Source organism: Macaca fascicularis, chromosome 20 (assembly GCF_037993035.2).
Source record: "Macaca fascicularis isolate 582-1 chromosome 20, T2T-MFA8v1.1".
NCBI lineage: Eukaryota > Metazoa > Chordata > Mammalia > Primates > Cercopithecidae > Macaca > Macaca fascicularis.
In genome coordinates, this window is record NC_088394.1 from 74,768,630 (window position 1) to 74,792,475 (window position 23,846).

At 39.9% G+C, this 23,846-nt stretch overlaps 1 protein-coding gene and 1 pseudogene across 3 annotated transcripts in view; both read left to right on the forward strand.

Annotated features, from left to right (window-relative positions):
* The window catches only part of WWOX (WW domain containing oxidoreductase), a 1,124,793-nt gene that overhangs the window by 757,746 nt on the left and 343,201 nt on the right, over positions 1-23,846 (forward strand). The gene's annotated exons all lie outside the window — the stretch shown is intronic.
* The window catches only part of LOC102138128 (small ribosomal subunit protein uS3-like), a 143,148-nt pseudogene that overhangs the window by 93,246 nt on the left and 26,056 nt on the right, over positions 1-23,846 (forward strand).

Genomic DNA, 23,846 nt, shown 5'->3' on the forward strand with positions numbered 1-23,846 from the left:
ATCACGCTACTTTACTTCAACCTGGGTGACAGAGTGACACCCTGTTTCAAAAAAGAAAAAACAAAAAGTTGGAAATGAGTGGGAAAGGATCTAAGATTATTGGAAACAGTGTACATAGAATACAAGAGGAGCTGGGCACGCTGGCTTATGCATGTAATCCCAGCGCTTTGAGAGGCGAAGGCGGGTGGATCTCTGGAGCTCAGGAGTTCGAGACCATCCAGGGAAACATGGTGAGACCCCATTTCTACAAAAAGTAAAAAACTCAACTCATACCTATAGCTGCAGCTACTCAGGAGGCTGAGGTGGCAGAATCGCTTGAGCCCAGGAGGCAGAGGTTGCAGTGAGCCAAGATCACGACACTGCACACCAGCCTGGGGTGAGAGAGAGACCCTGTCTCAAATCAAAATAAAAATGGAATACAAGGGGGGATGACGATAGACTTAAGATACACCCTCTAGAAAAAAGTAAGAAGTATGGTAAGGAATCTCATTTAGAAAAACGCAGGCACACACAGGCACTCTTCACAGGACTGGCAGGTGGAGAGGATGTTGTTAACAGGGCTGGCTATTTTACTGTAAGTGCTGCAAACATTGCACTAATGTTTGGGTCTTTGCTTTTGGCAATCACTTCTCTTGTTAATTTTTTTTTTTTTTTTTGGCACCATAGAAATGTTTCCATAAATAGTGCATTTAATGGAGTGTGTGACTTTATTACTGTCAGCCACTGTCCTAGAAGAGGAAAATTCAATAAACACAAAAGCAAAGATTAGAACATAGAAAGCTTCCAGTTCCAGAGCCTTCATGAGCTTGTACCTCTAAAGAATGCGATCTTTGTATTTACCCACCTGCGAAATTCTTACTTGTTGGGGTGGTACAGCCACCTAGGTCAGTGCCATGTTCAACCCAATCTGGAAAACGTTGATTATTGTGGTGCCTGTTTTGTTGACTTACAAAGCCAGTCACCCCTTCCTATGCTTCTAAGATGTGAATGCCCAGCTCCGGGGATGAGATAACTGTCAGCTTTGCCTAAGCTTTGGGCATCAGCGCCCTCCATATGCAACAAACCCACGAATGAAGTGTTGTGATTCTTTGACACAGAATAATTGGAAATCCCTTCCTTGGCTAGAGCAGGGATCCAGTGTAAAGGAGGAAGTAAAAATAAAAAGGCACAAATATATGAGAAAGTGAGCAAATCACAGTCATTGAGGAGCAAAATAATTCATTCCCTGTCCCTGGCTCAGCACGGATGCAAATAATGTATCATTAAGTAAGTCCCCAATACAAAGACAGCCAGCATAACTGTTGCATCAAATATTTAGCCAGAGCCAACAGCAATTTATTATGTTTTTTTAAATAAGTTTGATTTACTAACCTTCAGCACAATCCCTATTTTTAGAGGTTGGCTCATATGTTTAATTTGTTTTCTCTGAAGCGCTGCATCCTTGGTAGCGTTTCAGCTGTCCACTCGGTTCCTAATGGCAGAGCAACACCGAAAAGCGTAATTACATTTCCTAATTATGTGTAATTAGGCAAAACCCAGATGATGTATTCAACATGCTCTGAGAATAGCCACGGGTTAAAGACTGCTGGAATTTGGTAACATTTTTATAAATAAGCTGGTGCGTTATTTAACGTGGGGGTCTAAGGTGATGCTGGGTGCCTTGTAGACCGGTATCGTGGTTGAAATCTATCGCATTTGTTTATTTAGCCAAGTAAAACTGTAAGTGATTCCCCTTCTCCATACCTTCCCTTCTTTTTGAAACCAGAGTTTAGATGTGCTATTCTTAGCCCAAGAGAGGCCCTCTAAACTCAGAACCATAAAGTTCTGCTTACTGACAGCCTAAGTGATATTTATTTTTTCAAAGCTTAATCCTTTTGAAACATGGAGAAATAAATACATCCTCTTATCTACCATATGCCTGGGACGGGAAATAAATTCTTATTTTCCTGCCGTGTGGTACCAGTGGGCTACAATGAATAATTTGGGCAGTCTCACTGAAGATAATAGGGAAGCCTTCTCTATTACCAGTGATAATTATGAATCTCATAATAGAAAACATCCCGAGCCCGAACATCAATCAGGGAAGATAAACAATGGGAAATGATAGGTATACAAAAGGGAAAATGGCAACAGCACATATGGAGGGAAAGACCGCAGAATTCTGGCGGGGTTATAAATCATACAGTCAAATAATTTCCATGCAATTAATATCCTCAAATTAAAACATACGTTTTTAAAGAAAGATTTTGCAGACTTTTAAGCTGGGCAACTGGCTGCCTTACAAGATTCATCTGGAAACCCCAATGCCGTCCTCCTTCTTGAGTCTTTTATATTTATTTCTCCCTGGCCAGAGTTGGCTGGGGCATAGTCTAGCAATGTCACCCTGTAAGCTGACCCAGTGACCTCACTCCAGCTCACCAGGGACTGACCATACACCAGAGGGGCCAGAGCTGGTGGTGGCTGACTCCCAGGATCTTTGGCCCTGACAGAACAACAAAGACTGGCTCATTGAGGCAGGAAGTTTTAACTTCCTTGGCCAGCCTGAAAGACTGTCTCCAGCCATGCGGACACAGCCCAGTGAAGCGCTTGGAAAAGCTGCAGACAAATGGAAAACCTTCATTCCAAAGGGTCGTTGTCTCCTCCTATTTAATAGCCCTGCATTCATGTACTGTTTTATCTTGCTGTCTTTTTTTTTTTTTTTTTAAATCAAATACCAAAGTACTTCTATGGACTGCTCTTTAAAAAAAAAAAAGGAATCCATTCACAACTGTGAAAAAATACTGCCTATTAGTCTGCTGTTACGGCTCAAAATGAATCTTAAGGCTGCATGGCTAATTTATTTACTGCATCATGGGCGAAGACCAACAAGGTGTCTAGCCTTTCCTCGTATCTGTCTGCGTGTAGAAATTCACAGACCACGGCCATTCTGTCATGAATTCAAATGAGAAGTTTTCCATTCCAAACCCTGTTTAGGAGCAGCCTGGAAACTGGTGTCAACTGTCAAATATGTCCTTAAGGCCACAAAGTATGCTCATGGATTTTGTTTTATAGGCTTAACATAATATTTTATAAAACATATTTTTAAAGAAATGTGTAATTTTCCCCCCAAAGCAAGGGTTTCCCAATGCCATATAATTTACTAAGTGTGGCTTTGCTGCGTAATAGTCCATAATTTATAGTCAGCCTCCACAAGGCAAAAAATAACTCCGAGCTATGATTAAGTAAGTAATGGACAAGGTAACTAATATTTCCGGAAGGATGGCCTTCCAGACACTCATTTTAAGTGACAAAATGGTTGAAGGTTGAGATATGTAGTCCTGTACTAATTTAATGGAATCAAGAAACGACATTATAAGCTGGCATATCTGGGTACTTCAGGCATGGAGCTGAGAGTGAATATGAGAGTGAATATTCTCCACGTACATTTTAATGAGCCTGTGCCTCATTTTCCCCATTTAAGGTAGATGGGTTTATGTCTACTTGTGCCACCAGTTTTTCCCATAAAATAATTCATTTGGAAGGGGTGGCCTAGTCCAGTCTGAACCAATTCTAAGATGGTAGCGTGGATGCGGGAGGCACTGCACAGGAGGGAAAGCATGGACTTTGGAATCTGGCAGAAGTGGATATGAATTCAGACTTAGTCATCAGGAGCTGTGGGACCTTGGGAAAGGTTGGTTGGTTGGTTGGTTGTAATTTTTAAATTTTGAAACAAATGTTGGCTTACAGAAAAGTCATAAAAAATACTGCAAAGATTTCCCATGTACTCTTCACCCAGCTTCCCCTAATACTAACAGGATACATTTTTAAACACTGAGAAATTAACCTTGGTATGATGCTATTAACTAAACTCAGATTATAACTGACCAACAGACTTTATTTGGATTTGATGGTGTGTCCTCTTCCATCTTTTACAACCAGGTACCACCTGGCATTTATTGTCCTATCTCTCCAGTCCCTTCTGGTCTGGGACAGTTTCTCATGCGTTATTTTTTTAATGACCTTGAAATTTTTGAAGAGTTCTGGTCAATTATTTTGTAGAATGCCCATAATTTGGGTTTGTCTGATATGTTCTCTTGATTAGAATGAGGTGGTGTGTTTTTGGGGAGGAATATACATAAGTGATGTGCCTTTCTTTGGCCATCAACTCAGAGGATGTATGATGTGAAAATACCTTACTACTAGTGATGTTAGCCTTGACCTCTTGGTTAAAGTGGTATCTGCCGGATTTCTCCACTGTAAAAGATCATTTTTTTGCCTTTGTAATTAACAAATATCTTGGGACTACTTGTCAAATTTTCATCCATTAATTTTAGCATCCCTCCAGGGATCTTGCCTGCAATGAATAATACTGTAGTATTCTCATAGTTGATACTGTCTTTCTCTCATGCCTTCTGTTTACTGGTTGGAATTCCTCTACGTGGAAGGCTGTTTCTTCTTCTCCATTTATATTGGTACAGGCACGTGAATATTTATTTTATCCTGTAGGTCATAACACGGCAGTATTGTGATGTATTTTGTTGCTCAAATTGTTCCAGCTTTGGCCCATAGGAGGTCTTTCAAGCAGGCTCCTGCACCCTTTTGACATGACCCATTCTTTTTTGAGCACTTTCTTACTTTTTGGCACTGTAAAAGGATTTACGTACTCATCTTGGACTTCCCTGCCTCAATCTTGGAATTAACTTATTTTCCATGGAGGCTCGCTTCCTTTTATTGTAGAATCACATTTAGAACCAAGATCTGGGGGCTAGTTGTGCTCATCACTGCTGGGATGTCATTGCTTTTAGAATTTCTCAATAGAGTTTAGAAGTATGTGTATTATACTAACCCATGCACATACACCTATCTCCATTTATTCCTGTATCTGTATATATATTATACTTTTAGTATATTTATTTATATTTCTATCTGGGCACATTTCATTTTTCATAGATTTATTACATATCAGTATATATTATAAATTATATATATATATGTACATTTTAATGTGTGTGTCTACCTAATTCCAATCCAACACAACAACTGGGTTTTTTCAGACTTTTTTTTTTTTTTCTTTTTGTGGAGAGCAGTGTCTTGCTATGTTGCCCAGCTTAGTCTCAAACTCCTGGGATCAAGTGATTCTCCCACCTCAGCTCCCCTAAGTGTTGGGATTAGAGACGTGAGCCACTGCATCTAGCCACAACTGGGTTTATTCTTCTGACCTTTCCTTGGGATGTTATTTAACTAAGTCTCAGTTTCTTCTTCTGTAAGATGGAAATAATAACAACTAAAGGTGAGGATTTGGGGAAGGTATGGTAAATTGTAAAAATGGTAGCTTGTTTAAAAAAAAAGAAAAAGGAAAACAATTTTTCCCTCTCTGCATTACCACCCATCCTATATGACTGGCATTGCCCAGTGGAACCTTAGCAGCAGAGGCATGACAAGCATTTGGATACTGGGACTTTCTCTTTTGTTACTTACAACCCTGTGACCACTGCATGAACAAGCCTGAGCTAACCTGCTGGAGGATGGTGGCCACATAAAGGGAGAGTAGTTGCCCCAGCTGATAGCCTGCCAGTGCCTGGCATATGAGTGAGATCCCTCTAGAGTCATCTAGCTACTAGCCAAGCTACCACTTGACCCCAGACACACCAGACAGCCCCGTAGAGATCAGCCAAGACAACCCACACCAGAGAAAGAGCCCAGCCCATTCATAGACTCAGAAACTAAATACAAGAAAAATGGTCACTGTTTTTACTCAGTGGGTTTTGCAGTGGCTTAATATCCAGCAAATGCCAACAAATCAGAGTTGGCATATGGAAAACAAGAAAGACAGTAACTTTGTACACCGTAGACTCCCAGTCAGTGCTGCTTTTAGTTGTTGACGTTGTTGTTAATGTTGAGAAAAACTTCAAGTCATGTTTGCCCCATACATCTTCCCAGACAGTCTAACTAAATGCACTGTATTTGTTAACTGTTGGAACCTGGCTTTTGGACTAGACCAGCACCTGGAGAAAGAACCACTGTTAAAATGTAAGGCTCTGTGTGTGTTTATCAGCTCACACCAAGGAAGAGAGAGCTCAGGAGAGACTGGGCAAGAGGTGGAGTGAGCACTGTGTATGCTGGGGAATGGAAAGCCCTTTATCTGGTGTTGCCTAAGGGTACAGGGAGCCTGGCCTGGTGTCGGGAGGAAACAGGGTGCAGAGTAGGAAGTGCAGGAGTATGTAAGTGGCCAAATTTAGCCTAATTAACAGATTTGCCTAGGGCTGACCCTGAAGCAGAAAGTGAAGCCTAGATCAGTCTGCTCTCCTCCTACCAACAGGGTAATGATGAGGTTGAACCACCAGTTCTCAGTCCCATACGTGAGATTCCCAAAATAGACGGGAGTTACTCAGAGACCTCCACTATTTTTTTTTAAACCTCCTCTGAGATTCTGTATTTCCTTAATGATACTATACATCTATTTAGCCCAGTTTTTATCCTTGCAGATAAGTTAGTGTGCTGCTTTTTCTGCTGGTTGTGATCATATTTCTATTTAGGGGTAAAGGTGCTGAAAACCATTTGCTGCGATGACTCACAAAGACATAGTTGCCATGAGCAGCAGGAGGATGGGTGGCCACCAGACAGCCATGGGCATGGTCACTGGAGAAAACTTGACAATCTTGCCACAGCTCCCCAGGGTCTACTTGGTGTCCCATAGAGGACAATCTGTACAGCAACTCAACGTTAACTGTGTACCCCTCCCAGCTGGGCCACTGATCTGCCCAAATGTACAAGAGTCGATGTAAGTCTCTGTTACCATTGGGAGCACTCACCTATGGGCATGTTGCTACAGAGTCACTCATTCCTAGGAATTGCAGAATCACAAAGTTGTCAAAAAACACAACCACATTTTGAGATAGGCCTTCCTCGGCAAACTTTGGTTTGGTTTCTGTATTTGAGGACAAAACACAATATGTTTGTTTCCCTCTCTAGACTAGATTTCTATTCTTGATGCAGTGAGCAAAGGGAGAGATTTGCATTGTTCCTACTGGAGTCAATGGACCCATAAAAAATAGAGTGATAGGCCGGGCGCGGTAGCTCATGCCTGTAATCCCAGCACTTTGGGAGGCTGAGGTAGGCGGATCACCTGAGGTAGAGAGTTCACTAACAGCCTGACCAACATGCAGAAACCCTGTCTCTAGTAAAAATACAAAATTAGCCGGGTGTGGTGGAACATGCCTGTAATCCCAGTTCCTCGGGAGGCTGAGGCAGGAGAATATCTTGAACCCGGGAGGTGGAGGTTGTGGTGAGCTGAGACTGCGCCATTGCACTCCAACCTGGATAACAGGAGTGAAATTCCTTCTTAAAAAAAAGAAAAATAGAGTGATAGAGTGGGAATTTGGCTTTTAGTCTACAGAATTTTTTACTACCAGTTTCTGTGTGTCTGTCTGTCTGTCTATAAAATACCAGAGGAAAATTAAAAAAAAAAAATAGAGAAAATAATAATAACTAGCCAATGTGTCATCATCACTCCAGACAACAGCCACCGTCAATGTTTGGTTAACCCATTCAGATTTTCCCCTATGAATGAGCTCCCCCCCCCCTCCCCGCCCCGTAATATTAGTTATAATACGTGGATACTACATCCCGAGTTTTTCACTTTGCGTTATAGCACAAGTGTCTTCCCCTATTGTAACATAGTGATTATTAATGTCAAACATCAGCTAGATAAAAGCTCTCAAGTGATAGAGAGTTCTTATAGCTCATACACTCTTCAGTAACTGGGAATTTATACTGTTTATAGTTTTTTTACTGCTAAAAATAATGTTGCAATGAAACTTTCGTGTATAACACTGTTTAGTCCCCTCTCCCCCATTGTTTACAATTCCTTGGAGTTCCACTCCTACTTCATATTTACCATCACCATCCACATTCACCATTGTTGAAGCTTTATGTAATGACGAGCTTCATCCAGGACCCACCTGTGTCTCTGCATCAGTCACTGCCTATGAACCAGGGGCGTGTGGACTCAGGGCTCAATTCAAAAAAGAACCCAATGTTATTGGGACAGACAGATATTGACACCTCTGGTCTTTGAGCCCCATTGTCTTTTCACACTGATGAGTTCTTAGTGTCTCTTGGTGGTGTCTGAGTAGAACTCTGGTTCCATATCGGCTCAACATGGAAGATTTCTGTGATCAATTATCGATCAGTCATGAATAAGGAACCAGGGGATGGCAGTCGCGAATGTGCCGACACCTCTGTCAGTATTCTGGGTTTCTCTGCATGTAGTGTTTCTTTTGCAGCTCCTAGATACAAATTTTTTAATGTATTACGTGTGAGTTATCATTCGAAAGAGGGTAGGTGTGGACAGTGAGGAAAGGTGACTTCATTTCCAGAAGCTTGCCTGTGGTATTTACCTTGATGAGTTCATTAGCAATATGGCTTTCACCCTCAAACTTGCTCATTCAGAAATTAGACTTTGTGAGCCCACTAAGAGTAGATCTTTCTGTTAGGTGCAGACTCACAATAATCAAATTCGCAGAAACTGATGTGTAAACCCAGGGTCACAAAAAAATAATTTTCAACAGGAACTATAATTATCACATAGTTTGAAAGGCTCTTGTTAATTTGAATAGGAAGAGAAGATCAGAATTTTCTTATAGGTGGCACTACAGTAAAAGAGTTTTCATATAGGCAGAAGTACAGGGACTGAGCCAAGTGACATTATAAGTTATTTAATTGTCAAATGATTAAAGCAAAGGTCATTGCCTATATGACTCAAATGCTTGGTTGCCTCAGAAGATAATGAGCCTGATACTTTCACACTGAAGCTATATTGCACATTTCTATTTGTTTATTGCCCATCTTTCCCACTAGAAGGTGAGGGACTTTATCTGTCTTTTTCACTGCTTTGTGCAACCTAGGACAGTGTCAGGCACATAGAGGTGCTCAATAAATCTTGGTTGAGTCAATATGTTTCAAAATCCAAGGTGACTCCAAACATAAAATGTTCTTTTGTTTTCAAATGGAGTGGGCATCCCCTGAATTTTGTTCCTAGTTTATAAACTTCAGCGGCTGTAGATGAATTGTTCAAAAGTTTTATTTTAAGATTTCATTTGTTAATGCATTTTCACAAGTAATATATTCATTTTAAAAGACTGGAGTTTTTATATATCCTTACATTTATGAAATAATTTCGTTGAAACCCTTCATGCCCATCTTCAGCATCATTGCTAAAGCCTCTTGGTTTCTGTACCTGTGATCTTCATTCATTCCTCGGCTGTTTTAAACACAGCACTTTTGGGATCCTTGTATAATGCTGGTCCCACAGTCAAGACTGACTTGGACTGGGACAGGTTTGTATTTCTTGAAGGCGACTTTTCATTCTGTCGCATCACCCATTTTGAGGTCGTTTTGTTGTTGAAATGTTAGAGTTCAACCTTAAATACTTGAGAGCATGGGACTGTCTAGACAAAGGGAGATGAGATCCTGTGGTAGCCAGAGGACAAGATGGCCTCCGGTGACCCTCACTTCCTGGGTTTTACATTGCGGTATATTTCTCTCCTCCTCTGAACAGGACTGCCCTGTGTAACTGACAGGGGGAAGTGATAGGGCATGACCTCTGAATCTAGGTGACAAAATATATTGAAACTTCTGCTTTGCTTCTCTTGGATCACTCCTTGTGGCAGAAGCTAGACGCCATGTTGTAGGATACTCAGGCAGCACCGTGGGGAAATCTGCATAGCAAGGAATCAGGCTTTCAACAGCCAGACCAGATTGCCAGCCAACTTGAGTGAGCCATGTTGGAAGCAGTTCCTCCAGCCCCCTTTAAACTTTTGGATGACCACAGATGAAATGACCATCTTGACTTGGGAGACACCGAACCCCAATCAGCTAGCTAAGCTGCTCGTGAATTCTTGACCCACACCATCTATGTGAGGGAGTAAATATTTATTAATTTTTAAGATGCTTCATTTTGGAGTGATTTGCTACACACCAATATTAATACAGAGCCCATTTGCACTGCCTACAGGATAAATAATCCAATAGCTTAACAACAATTGAAATGGAAAAAAATTGAGGAGTTCCTCAATGTTTCCACCTGTGTCTTGAGGTTAAAAGTGTACACATTTGTGGGCAGAAACTTTTTCACATTAATAAATTCATTGTTCCCTCTGCTTCTAGCACTTGCTCAAAAAGTAGTTTGGTAACAGACTTCTTTCTCCTCATCATTAAATGACATATTGGAGATCAGTCAGATGAACTGCAATTTATATCTTGCCCCTACCCAGTGTTGACTTGCCTAGGGTCACACAGATAATTAGTGATGTGCTATCTCAGTTTTATTATCTGCAAAATGAGAATACCTGATGGGGTTAGGGTGGGAATTTAATATCTGTAAGATGTTTAATTTGTTGCATAACAATATGTTATATGTTATAACAATATGTTAATATGTTGCCAAAGATAGCTGTGGCAAACGCATAGTAAATAGCAGGTGTAATTATTATTTTTTTCTTTTTTTTTTTTTTTCCTGAGACAGTCTTGCTCTGTCATTCAGGCTGGAGTGCAGTGGCATGATCTTGGCTCACTGCAACCTCTGTCTCCTGGGTTCAAGCGATTCTCCTGCCTCAGCCTGCCAAGTAGTTGAGATTACAAGCACATGCCACTACGGCTGGCTAATTTTTATATGTTTAGTAGAGATAGGGTTTTACCACCTTGGCCAGGCTGGTATTGTTTTCATTATTGTGGTTATCATTATTTATTTAGTTATTGATCGTCAACATCCAGAAATCAGGTTTCAGCAAACGTTCCATAACCTAATATGCTAAAACCCCCTCACTGCCCTCCATTCTTCATGAATCTTCTTGACCATGAGGCAGAATCTTGGTATGTTCTTCTCATCAAGGATTTTATCTAAAAACCTGCAGTACTTCGCCTTTCCCTGGGTGGAGAGGAGGGGAGGATCGATACTTCTAAAGTAATGTGGCATGCACCGTCCCGCATGGTGGGGATGTAGTGGGCTTCCTGTTACGAAGCTCAGCTTGTAAGCGTATATCTACATCCCAGGGAGGTTTTCACTGAACCAAGAGATGCCATAAGGGGTCCTTGGTGTAATAATTTAATAGCAAACCCTTCAGCAATAAGTCTTCAGGTAAAATGGATGCTGACTGTCTTATCTATCGTATGAAGATTCAGACACTGATGTAATTTAAAATGCTTTCAGTATCATGGATCCAAACATATGCCTTTTTATTTCTGAAGGAATTTCCAGAATGTTCGATTAAAAAAATAAACAGAGGAAATGAAAAATAAAATTGTGTGTTGTACCACCATCTGAAGATAAGTACTGCTATCATTTTGCTATATTTCCTTCTATATTTTTCTCAGCATTTACACGATTGTTTTTACATAGTAGTGACTTTGCTGAACCATTATTTCATTTTGCGTCTTGGTATTTTTTCTCAGTTAAAATGATAATTGTGAACATTGTTCTTTCTACTCTAATTACTCAGGTTGCTTGTAATAAGCTTTTATTATAATAAAACTTCATCTTATTTTAGAGAAAATGAAAAGATGTTACTATGCAGGTGACTATTTATTATTTGCATGCAGTTTATCAAATAGAATTCCTTTATTCAGCAAAATGAAACCTTTAAGTCTTTTAGCACCAAATGTTTGAAATTATCATGAAACAGATTCTAATTTGGCAGTGAGTTCAGGAGATGAAGACTGTCCTTTAGATAACATCAATAGCTTTCTCAAATATGTATCCAGTTAATATTTTACTTCTGTCTATTCCTCTCTGAAATTGTAACACCCCTAGAATATAAAAATTGCTCTCTTGAGATTAACACCTAATGATATCTGTATTTGCCAATTTTTTTCTTTTCTTTTCTTTTCTTTTTTTTTTAAAAAAAAACAGTGTCTTGCTTTGTCACCCAGACTGGAGTGCAGTGGCACGGTCTCAGCTCCCTGCAACTTCCTCCTCCCGGGGTTCAAGCGATTCTCCTGCCTCAGCCTCCCAAGTAGTTGGGATTACAGGCATGTTCCACCACGCCTGGCTACTTTTTGTATTTTTAGTAGAGATGGGGGTTCACCACTTTTGGCCAGGCTGGTGTCGAACTCCTGACCTCAGGTGATCTGCCCTCCTCAGCCTCTGAAAGTGCTGGGATTATACGCGTGAGCCACCGTTCCAGCTCTGTTTGCTGATTTTTGAACAGCAGCTTTTTTTAAACAAAACTTTAAATATAGGTTATGTGTTTTATTTTCTTAGTGAAGTAATGGCTTCTCAAATTTAGACTCCATTATTTTATTTTAAAAAAATCAATATGATTCATCATAAATAAGTCAGGACTATGATTGACAGTCTACCTAGAAAGATTAGCAAAGGGGGGTTGTTGACCCCCCCACCCCCCAATTATTGCCTTTGTTCTTACAAGTGTGTTTAAATCTCTTTCTGTTAATTTACAATTTGAAAGGTGGGTGAGGAGAAGAGTTTGGAAAATAGATTACTGTCTTCATTAATACAGGTTTGACCTACAAAGTCTCCACGTACTTAATGATTAAAAACCAAAGTACTAAATAATAAATTATAAGAATTTATAGGAGTCATCATCTTGAAATTAGCTTACTGAATGTTCTTATCATAATAAATCTGAGCAGGTGTCTAATTTAGCGTTAGCTGACTAAAATTATATGTTGCGGGGAGGGAAAAAAAAACTTTTGTTTGAAGACAAACGCAGTGAGTTTAATCACAGGTGATCTGAAAGGCACCTATCTTTTGCTGTGTTCACTTCACAAAACCTTTGGTGAAACTGACTGAATGAAGATCGATTCCAATTTGTAAATCTGGGAGACAATAAAATTTCCCCAAGCACTCTGATGATGTTTGGGTTAACACTTCCTGCTCAGAGCTGTGGCCCATCGGATGCTAGAGCTAACCAAAGAGGGAAGACAGCCCATCTTCTCCCAGTTTCCAGCCTGTATAGACTTAATCATTTTCAAGGTTTAAGGGTGTTTTTGTTTATTGGTTGGGGTGGAGAGAGATGCACCACCTTTCCTAACTTCTGTATTTGCTTCCCTCGTGCTGTGTGCGTCAGAAAAGATAGCCTGTTCCTTCATCACTTATTTCCTGGCTTCCACCTTGGGTCCGTCAGATCCTGTGTGAAGCCCAGAGGATCCAGGGAAAATTGGATCCTTATTATTTAAATACTTACTCTTATGTAACTCAAAGTCCTTACTCGCATGTAACTCAAAGTCTTTTATGGAAGACAGACTTGGGAACAAATCAATCAAAATGAGTTGCGTATGGAAAAAGTCGGTGCATACACAAGGTACCCAAGAAGGAGGTGACTAACTTTATCTAACTTTACTTGCAGGGCAAGGCAAGTAATTGGGGAAAGTTTCCTCCAGACAGGGGAAGACAAATATGAGTATCCAGGGAGGATGTTCCTGACAGAGGGATCAGCATGGGAAAGGAGTGCAGGGATGAAAGAGAGTCAGTCTGGTCCCTAGAAATAATTTTGTTGGTGCATAAAGGGCCAGAAGAGAATGACAGAGGAAAATAGTAAGGATTTAGGCAGGGACTACATTGGGAAAGGCCTTGCAACAGGCCTGGATGTTGTTTGTAGACAAGTAGGGGCACTGAAGGCTTTAAAGCGGGAGTAACAGGCTTGCAGTGACTTTTATCGAAGTAGAAGTTGAATAGACCTGGCCTGGTATGGTGGCTCATGCCTGTAATCTCAGCACTTTGGTAGCCTGAGGCGGGTGGATCACTTGAGGTCAGGAGTTTGATACCAGCCTGGCCAACATCGTAAAACCTCATCTCTACTAAAAATACAAAAATTAGTTGGGTGTGGTGGTGCACCCCTGTAATAGCAGCTACTCAGGAGTCTGAAGCAGGAGAATACCTTCAATCTGGGAGGCAGAGATTGCAGTGAGCCCAGATTGTGCCACTGCACTTCAGCCTGGGTGACAGAGCAAGACTCTATCTCAGAAAAAGGAAAGAAATTGAATAGATATCTTTCAGTACAATTGGAAGGGGTATATAATTCAGTAATTTAAAAAATTTACTATCTTATGAAATAGAAATATATGTGTACATAGATTTAATACACATATTTGCAAACATACACATTTGCATATACAGTCACCGTTGCTTAGACAGGAGGTTGTGTTCTGAGAAATGCTTCATTCGGTCATTTTGTCATTGTGCCAACATCATAGAGTGTACCTATACGATCCTAGGTAATATAACCTACCACACTCCTAGGCTAGGTAGAGCCTGTTGATCTTAGGCAGCAAACATGTACAGCATGTTTCTGTCTTGAATACTGTAGGCAATTTTAATATAGTGCTAAGTATTTGCATATACAAACATAGAAAAGGTACAATTAAAATATGGTATTACAATCTTCTGGGATCACCATAGCATGTGTGGTTCATTGTTGATCAAAATGTCACTATGCAGTGTGTGACTGTGCTTAAATAATTTATCTCAAATATGCAAAGAGTTTTGGCTAAGGAAGAAGAAAAATGTGAACCTCCCAATAGAAAAATGGGCAAAGATAGTGAACAGGAAATTCGTTGAAAAGACTTGACAAACAAGAAAAAATTCTCGTTTATTTTTAATCATAAAAATGGAAATTGAACACAATGAGATACTGTTTTTCACCAAGACATTGGCAAAAGTTAAGAAGGCAGGTAACTTCCATGTTGGTGAGCATGTAAGTATAAAAAGGTATAAAAAAGAAGAGTTGTCCTGAATCTGGTCTGGACTAGAACCTTTTTTTCCATGATGTAATTCACAGCCTCATTCCTGATAAATTGCTTAAGCAATTTTCTGATAAACTTTAATGGGATTAAGACTTGTTCTGAGAAATCAGTCACCCATCTACCCAAACTGACAGTCAGTCAAGAGTCTAGTGACCTTAAACCAAATGTTATTTTCTTTTTGTATCTAGCCTAACATTGACTATCTTATCGTTCCATTTTCCTATAAAATGCCTGCACCAAGACTGAATCTTTGAATTGATCACTAGAGGCCTTTTCCCTAGTAGTAACATTATAATAAAACTTTGACTCATGCTTATAACTCAATTTTCCAAAAAGTTTTCCTTTACAGGGAAAAAGAACATCTGCTGTTTTAGGAGCATAAATTGTTTTTGGTTATTTTGAAGAACAAGCTGGCATTTTTGACCCAAATTAAACACATGCCTTTTGATCAGGCAATTCCGTTCTGTACCAGAAAATACAGAAATATTTGAACAAATGTGCCAGGACACCCAATTAGAAGAATCAGTGATTTTTTAGCATTATTTTATATGCATACATGCATACACATTTATTTAGTTATTTGACCTATTACATTCTAAATTCATATTAATAAAGTGATATTTGAATTACAGATTTTCCAAAGTTTTAACTACTATGTAGCAAAAAAAGGAAAGAGGAAAGAAATTAAAGAGATAGCTCTATATACAGACATTGTGTGTGTGTATGTGTGTGTGTGTATAAAGTGGGTGTGCATGATATAGTTTTTTATTTCAATCGTTTTAGGGGTAAAGTGGTTTTGATTACATGGATAAGTTCTTTGGTGGCAATTTGTCAGATTTTAGTGTACCCATCTGAGAAGCATACACTGTTCCCAATATGTATTCATTCATATATATATATATATATATATGTATGTGTGTGTGTGTATGTATGTATCTATATATGTATAATGGCTGTCCATGATATAATTTTGAGTGAGAAAAAGCCAATTGAAGAATAATACATGTATTATGTCTTTACAAAAAAAAAAAACAAAAAACAAAAAACTATACACATACCTGAATGTTTTTGTGTGTATTTTCATAAAATGATTTGGGGTTGAGGTGATAAACGTTCATTATAAATAATGGTAGATAACTTCTATCACTAGCATGGAGCGTGGCTTAGGAGCTGAGAAGGCTTTGAGGAGGGAGTTTTCTTTCTTTTTTCTTTATCTGTCATGTTTGAATCATGTCACATCAACGTGTCCTTTTTGTTTGTTTGTTTGCTTTGAGATAGGATCTAACTTCATCACCCACTCTGGAGTGCAGCGCACAATCACAGCTCACTGCAGCCTCAACCTTCTAAGCTCAAGTGGTCCTCCCATCTCAGCCTCCTGAGCTGCTGGGACCACTGGCATGTGTCACCACATCCGGCTAATTTTTTGAAGTTTTTTGTAGATGGGATCTCACTATGTTGCCCAAGCTGGTCTGGAACTCCTGGGCTCAAGCTATCCTCCCACCTCAGCCTGCCAGACTGCTGGGATTACAGGTGTAAGCCACCACGCCTGGCCAACATCTACTAGTTTCGAAATTTATATTTATATATATATATATATATATGAAAAAAAGGACAAAGATTTCAATTGCACAACTATAATCAATGAAGTGGCCCTTGGTGTCCTCAGGGCAATCTGAGACACTGAGGAGAACCCTCCAGCTTTGCCGAAAAGCAGGATGAAGGGGCCTAAAATGAGTTCAACTGATTTCAACAGTTTGTTTCCCCAGGATAAAGCTTGGGCTGAGCTGCATGAATGGGAAGTAGAGAAGGCAGGAATGGATTTGATTTCCCCCCCTGCTGATTTCCCCTTCTCCCTACTCCCTTCCTGCAATTTCTAATAAATTAGAAGAGCTCTGCCTTCCAGAAAAGAGCAGAGGTACCTTGCAGTACTTTTGGAAATCTTACCAGGAAGAACTGGGTCTTGTATTGCAAAGGAAAACCTTTTTTAAAAAAATGTTAAAAATTAATTTAAAATGGAACGTGTTAAATCCTGATTTTTATCATTAGCACCCATTCCAGAGGGCATGTTGCTGTTAGTAAAGCTTCAGATTTTTTCTGTCACTATAGATTTGGTTTTAGGGAAAATACCTTCACGTTCAACATTTTGTGTGTCAGTCCCTAAAACTCATGAGCTTCCGTGATTCCATTGGTTTAAGAGCAGGGCAAGTAATATGCTCAAAAATTTCTCTATAGCCTTCTGGGTTAGAGGATATAACAGCTGGCAAACAGAACATTGATAGTTATTGATGGTTATTTTCAAAGGATGGACATGGATAGTTAAATTTTAAGGAAGAAAATGAAGAGGCAGTTTAATGTGATTTAACAGTGATTTTTTTTTAAAGATATTATTTGCATCTCCTATTTTCACTTATAAACAGGTGGTTTCCAAGTAGACATACTTTTTCCTTGCTTGAATGAGAAAGCATAATGAACTTTGTGATTTGGTGACATATCCAGATAGCTATAGCACATAACTATACTGGCTTAGATAAATAGTATTTTTATGAGTAAACATTTTAGTTCTCAAAGATGAAATTGTAACAGTTTTCTAGCCACATATTAGCATTATGCACAAACACATACACTTTTGGCTGGAATTGTGGGATATAAAGTAGCTCCCATCCTTATTCCATTGCCCATATCCTAAAATGTAGATTGTATTAGTTGAGAAATTTTACCATTTACTTATACTGTGCTATTATTTACACTATTTGTCAATTCCACTATAGTAGATGCTTAATAAATATTTGTGAATCTGTGAATGGACGGATGAATGGATGGTGGCCTACTTCTGTGAAGGTAATTGAGGAATTCCCACACATGGTCCCCTTTGGATGTAACATCTGTTCTGAGCACCTGCCATTCACTATCTTGATGCCTCACGTAAGACCTGGTATATAGTAGGCAGTCAATGAAGATCACAATGAATTGGCTAGACTTTGATTTGTTCATTTATGCAAATTGTCTGCTATTCAAAGAAGAAAGAAGGAAAAAAATGGAACTCTTATCATGTGCCAGACATTGTTCTGAGAGGGAAGGATACTGTGAAAAAGAAAAGTCCCTGTCCTGGTGGATCTTAGATTATCGTGGAGAAGGTAAGGCAACAAACACAAAATAAATACTTAATATAATTTCACGTAATGATAATGTGTGAAAAAGAAATGTTCTTCCTGTTAGCACTGCCAACATATGCTTTAGTTCTCTGCTGCGTTGCCAAATGTGTGCGTGTTCATGAGAATGTCTGGGAACCAGCTAAAATTAGGGAGTTAAAATGATCCAGCTCAGCTCAGGCTATAGGGAGGATTTCTCTCCCAGGTGCTTGTTTTGTTTTGTTTTTGAGATAGGGTCTCACTCTGTCACCCAGGCTGGAGTGCAGTGGCTTCAACCTCCCAGGCCCAGGTGATCCTCCCACTTCAGCCTCCTAAGTAGCTGGGACTACAGGCGCATGCCATAACACGCAGCTAATTTTTTGTTTTTGTTTTTTTTGTAGAGATGGGGTTTTGCCATGTTTCCTGGGCTGGTCTTGAACTCCTGGGCTCAAGCAATCTGCTTGCCTTGGCCTCCCAAAGTGTTGGGATTATTGGTGTGAGCCACTGTGCACAGCCTCAGAGGTCCTGTCTGCCTGCCTGCCTGCCTTCCCTCCCTCTCTCTCTCTCTTTCTCTCTTTGCGTCTTTCCTTTTTTCCTTCTCTGTTGAAGCTCTGAATAAAATAAAAGGCTGAGTAAGAAAGAATTGACTCTCTCTGCCTGACTTCAGGCCGGGACCTCAGTCTTCTCGCCATCCATCCATCCATCCATCCATCCATCCACCCACCCACCCACCTACCTATTAACTTATTCACCCTGGCTTTAAAATTATTTTTGACTCCAGCGTATTATTTTTAAATGTAAAATCATATACAGAAGTTGACAGAGAGTATAATTAAATCCCATGAGTCCACCATCCAGATTCAATAATTATCACATGTGGCCAATGTTGTTTTATCTCTCCCCACCCACTTCTCCCATGCCTGAAAACTTACCAAAGTAAATCCAAGACATTATGTATTTTTATTCATAGACATTTCGAGTCACTATAAGTAAGGTCTCTTTAAAAAATGATAACTACAATATCATCATCACACCCAAAAACAACACGAATTCTTCAATATCATTATCAAGTGAAGGCCCATTTTTCCAATCATTCTCTAAATATTCGAAATGCCGCTTTTCATTTGTTTGTTTGAATTCCAGGTAAAAACCTTTAACTCATTTCCTTCTTTTGATTTTTCAAAAGTTGATTGAATACTTTCTGTCTTAAAAAGTCCAGAAATCGTTGAAATAGATAAAGCATAAAAGAAATTAAATACGCCATGTTTCCAGGCTCTTGTGTTTTCTAGTCAAGGTTGTAATATCAGTGCAAGGCTAAAATTGCTTTCTGGTGGTAAATATTTGAGAAAGATTTGGTTGTTGGTGATACTGATGGTTGTATTAGGAGTCTCTGGAGAGATTGAACTAATACTATGTGTGTGTGTATGTGTATGTGTGTATAGATATAAATACACACATGTGTATCTGTTATATATATAGATATATATGCATACCTATACACACCTATATGTGTATGTATATCTATATACACTATATGTACTATATAGTATATATAAGCGCTATAGTATATAGAGTATACATATACACACTATAGTATATATACTATACACTATATACTAATACAGTGTATAATGTGTGTATATATAGTATTAGTTCAATATAAACCTATAAACACACATGTGTATACACATACACATCTTTCTGTATATGTATATGTATAAAGATATATATAAAGATTTTTAATAAGGAATTGACTCATGAAATTACGGAGACCGAGACGTCCAAACCCAGGACAACCAATGGTACAATTCATGTCTTAGTCTGAACACGTGAGAAGCAGGAGATAGAAAGGCGTCAGTTCCATTTCATATCCAAGTCTGAGTCCAAGGGCAGGAGAAGCTGATGTCTCAGCCTGAAGTCAGGCATAGGGAGCCAGTTCTTTCTTATTCAGCCTTTTATTTTATTCAGGCCTCCAACAGATTGGATGAAGCCACCCATACTGGGAAGGGCAGTCTGCTTTACTCATTATACTAATTGAAATGTTAATGTCATCCAGAAACAACTTCATGGACCCACTAGAGATAATGTTTAACGTAATATCTGGGTATCCTGTGGCCCAGTCAAGTGGACACATACAATTAGACATCATGTGGTGATGTCAAGGATGTTTTTTTTTTTTGAGATGGAGTCTTGCTCTGTTGCCCAGGCTGGAGTGCAGTGGTGCAATCTTGGCTCACCGCAGCCTCCACCTCCCAGGTTCAAGTGATTCTCCTGCCTCAGCCTCCCAAGTAGGTGGGATTACAGGCACCACCACCATGCATGACTAATTTTTGTGTTTTTAATAGAGACAGGGTTTCACCATCTTGGCCGGGCTGTTCTCAAACTCCTGGCCTTAGGCAATCTACCCGCCTCGGCCTCCCAAAGTGCTGGGATTACAGGCGTGAGCCACCGCGCCTAGCCAGTCAAGTAAGTTTTAACTTGGAAACAATGAGCAGACACTCCCAGGACATTTTCTGCTTAGTATATTTCTTTATCAAAGAGTCATCTCAAAAATCTCTAGGCCAAGTGTTCTTAACTGTGGACCTTGAAGAATGGCCCCTGAGTATCTTAGAATCTTCTGAAATAACATGCAGCATTATATTCCATTTGTATCTGGGAAGAGGGTAATTGTCTTTCATCAGAGAGGCACCAATGGCCCACTGGTCCCTACTGATTTAGTGTCACAGCTCAAAACCATCACTAGTCCTCGTGATCTTTCGACTTCGTGGCTACCTTTGTGAGAAGGGCCTAAGCATGAATCTCCCAACCATAAGCTATATTCAGGCAGGCGCAAAGTCTCTTATTTCCTCAGTGTCTCTGGAGCCCAGCACAGTGCCTTGCACACAGCAAGTACTCAATAGGAATCTGTTGAACCAGCAAAACAAACAAATGAATAAATTAATGGGTGATCACTGTACTAGTTTTCTATTGCTTCATAAACAAATTATCACAGGCGTAGTGGGTTGGAATGATGGCCCTTAAAAAAATATGTCCACGTCCTATAAATGTTATTGTACGGTATATGCTCTTTTGTGATTGGCTTCCTCCACTTAGCATTGTGTTTCTGAGCTTCAGCCACAGTTGTAGCATGTCTATCACTCTTTGTATGGCTGAATATTATTGCACTGTATGGATATACCAAATATTTTTCTCCTTTCATCTGTTGATGGGCATTTGTGTTGTTTTCACCCTTTGACTATTGTGAATAAAGCTGCTCTGAACATTTGTGTGTAAGTTTTTTTGGAATACCTATTTCCAGTTCTTAGGGATATGTATTTATATCAAGCCAAACTATCTACCTACCTACCTACCTACCTACCTGGGAGTGGAATTACTGGGTCGTACAGTAAATCTGTGGTTAATTCATCAGGAATTATCTTATTATTTTTGATGTTGGATATCTGAAGATAATACAAAATGAAGCCTTTTTTACTTTACAGATTTTTTTTTTTTTTTTTTTTTTTTTTTGAGACACAGTCTTGCTGTATCAACTGAGCAGGAGTGCAGCGGTGCAATCATGGTTCACTGCAGCCTCAATCTCGTGGGGCTCAAGCCATCCTCCCACCTCAGCCTCCCGAGTAGCTGGGATCACAGGCGCATGCCACCACACCCAGATAATTTTTGTATTTTTTGTAGAGGCAGGGTTTCTCCCTGTTGCCAAGGCTGATCTTAAACTCCTTGGCTAAGGAGATCCACCTGCCTTGTCCTCCCAAAATGCTGGGATTACAGGCATGAGCCACTGCACCCAGCCCTGGATTTGACTTTTTGAAGCAAGGCTGCGCATAACCTCCAGATTGTGGATTCTGGCTGTGTCTGTTGAGGTCTCAATGGGCCCAGCTCTGAGATTCTCTATTAGCACAGGGTCTGACACATCATAGATGAACAACGGATCTTAGGTAAATAAAAATAGAGCTGTGTGGTTATTTTTCTCCAAATCCTTTTTTTTTTTTTTTTTTTGAGGCAGAGTCTCACTATGTTGTCCAGTCTGGCGTGCAGTGGTGTGATCTCGGCTCACTGCAACCTCTACCTCCCGGGTTCAAGTGATTCTCCTGCTTCAGCGCCCTGAGTAGCTGGGACCACAGGCATATACCACCACACCCGACCTCAAGTGATCCACCCATCTTGGCCTCCCAAAGTGCTGGGATTACAGGGGTGAGCCACCACGCCTGGCCTTCAAATTCCATTTTTTAAAGTTAATACTTTAATATGTTAAACACCCTTATTAACATATTACATATTGTATTTTTTTGTAGTACAAAAATAGACAATAATACATATACATAATACATACATAATACATAATTTACAATTATGTAGGTATCTAATACATATTATATTTTACATATTACATATGTGAATATGTAAAATAAGCTTCCTACATTTTAAAGTGCTAAAGGTTCTATGTTTGTGCAGATGGATATGTTTAAGAGATTGATTTAGGATGTGATCAGTTTTTTTCCATGACTTCCTCTCTTCCTCTATTTTTTTCCCTTCTTCACTCTCTCTGTTATTCCTTGCCAATCTCATAAATGATGTAAGACAGCTTGCAAGACTCTTATTAAATAACCGATTTCCTTAAAAGAAGTAAGTCAGGTGAAGGGTAAATAGAGGTCAACACCGTAGATACATTTTTACACTCCAGTGGGCTTTGATTTACATCATGGCCGTTTCTCCTGCTTGCTGAGGCTTTTGACAATTTCAAATGCTCCCTGAACCTCAGTTTCCTTTGCCACATAGTAGCAATACAAATTTATAATTCCTTAGATTGCTGTGAGCATGAATTGAGGCAAGGTAGATAAAGCGCAAAGAATTGTGTCTGGCCGGCCAGGCGCAGTGTGGCTCACGCCTGTCATCCCAGCACTTTGGGAAGCTGAAGTGGGTGGATCACCTGAGGTCAGGAGTTCGAGACCAGCCTGGCCAACATGGTGAAACCCCATCTCTACTAAAAATACAAAAATTAGCCAGGCTTGGAGGCGAGCACCTGTAATCCCAGCTATTCAGGAGGCTGAGGCAGGAGAATCACTTGAACTCGGGAGGCAGAGGTTGCAATGAGCCAGATTGCACTACTGCACTCTAGCCTGGGCGATGAGCGAAACTCTGTCTCAAAAAATAAAAAATAAGAATTGTGTCTGTGATATTTACTCAACAAATCATATCTGTTATTGTTTTAGTTTTAATAATAATGGTTTTTAAAAACCGAAGGGAAGCTGTACACCCTTCCTAGCATCCGTGAGTCACAGACACACCATGTTGCTCCAAGATGCAGATTCTAGTTGGAAATGTTAAGTTTTTTAGAGCAATGAAAAAATTGATCTCTGTCTCTTCCATCCCATAGATTTCCCATCTAGCTCCTGGGTTAACTTTTATTTAATAGTTGTGTTATGAAAACACCCAAGAATTCTTCTCTTCTGCCAGTCTCCATAGCCGTGATATAAATCAGAGCCTGCAGTTTCACGAATGCCTCGCTGTGCCACCAGGATTCTCCTGGAGGGAGCCACAATCAGATTTCAAGTGGTCATTTCTCTCTTTCTCCCTCTGGGGGCCTGAGACATGATTAACTTGCAGTAATTGTGACTCCCTCATTAAACGAGAGCTGTAGCAAGGGGAAAAAAAAAACATTGAGACTGATCAAGACATCCCATGCGATTTTCTTTTCTTGCACATCAGCTGTGTGGGTTTCTCTTGTTCCTCTGTCCTTCAGGTTAGTAAAACCAAGACCAGTTGCTGAAGCTATGAGCTATCAATAAAAGTTAATGTACCACACGAAATTGGAAGGGGAACAAAATCACTTAAGTGTTCAGGGCCACCAAGGCACTGGTGCATCCCCTGTGAGCCTGTTTGGCTCCTGGCGGTGTTTTCGTTACCCTGGCTTGCAACATAGCCTGATTGTTCTAAGTAAATGGCAGAGCACGCAAATCAAGGACATTGGCAATAAACCAG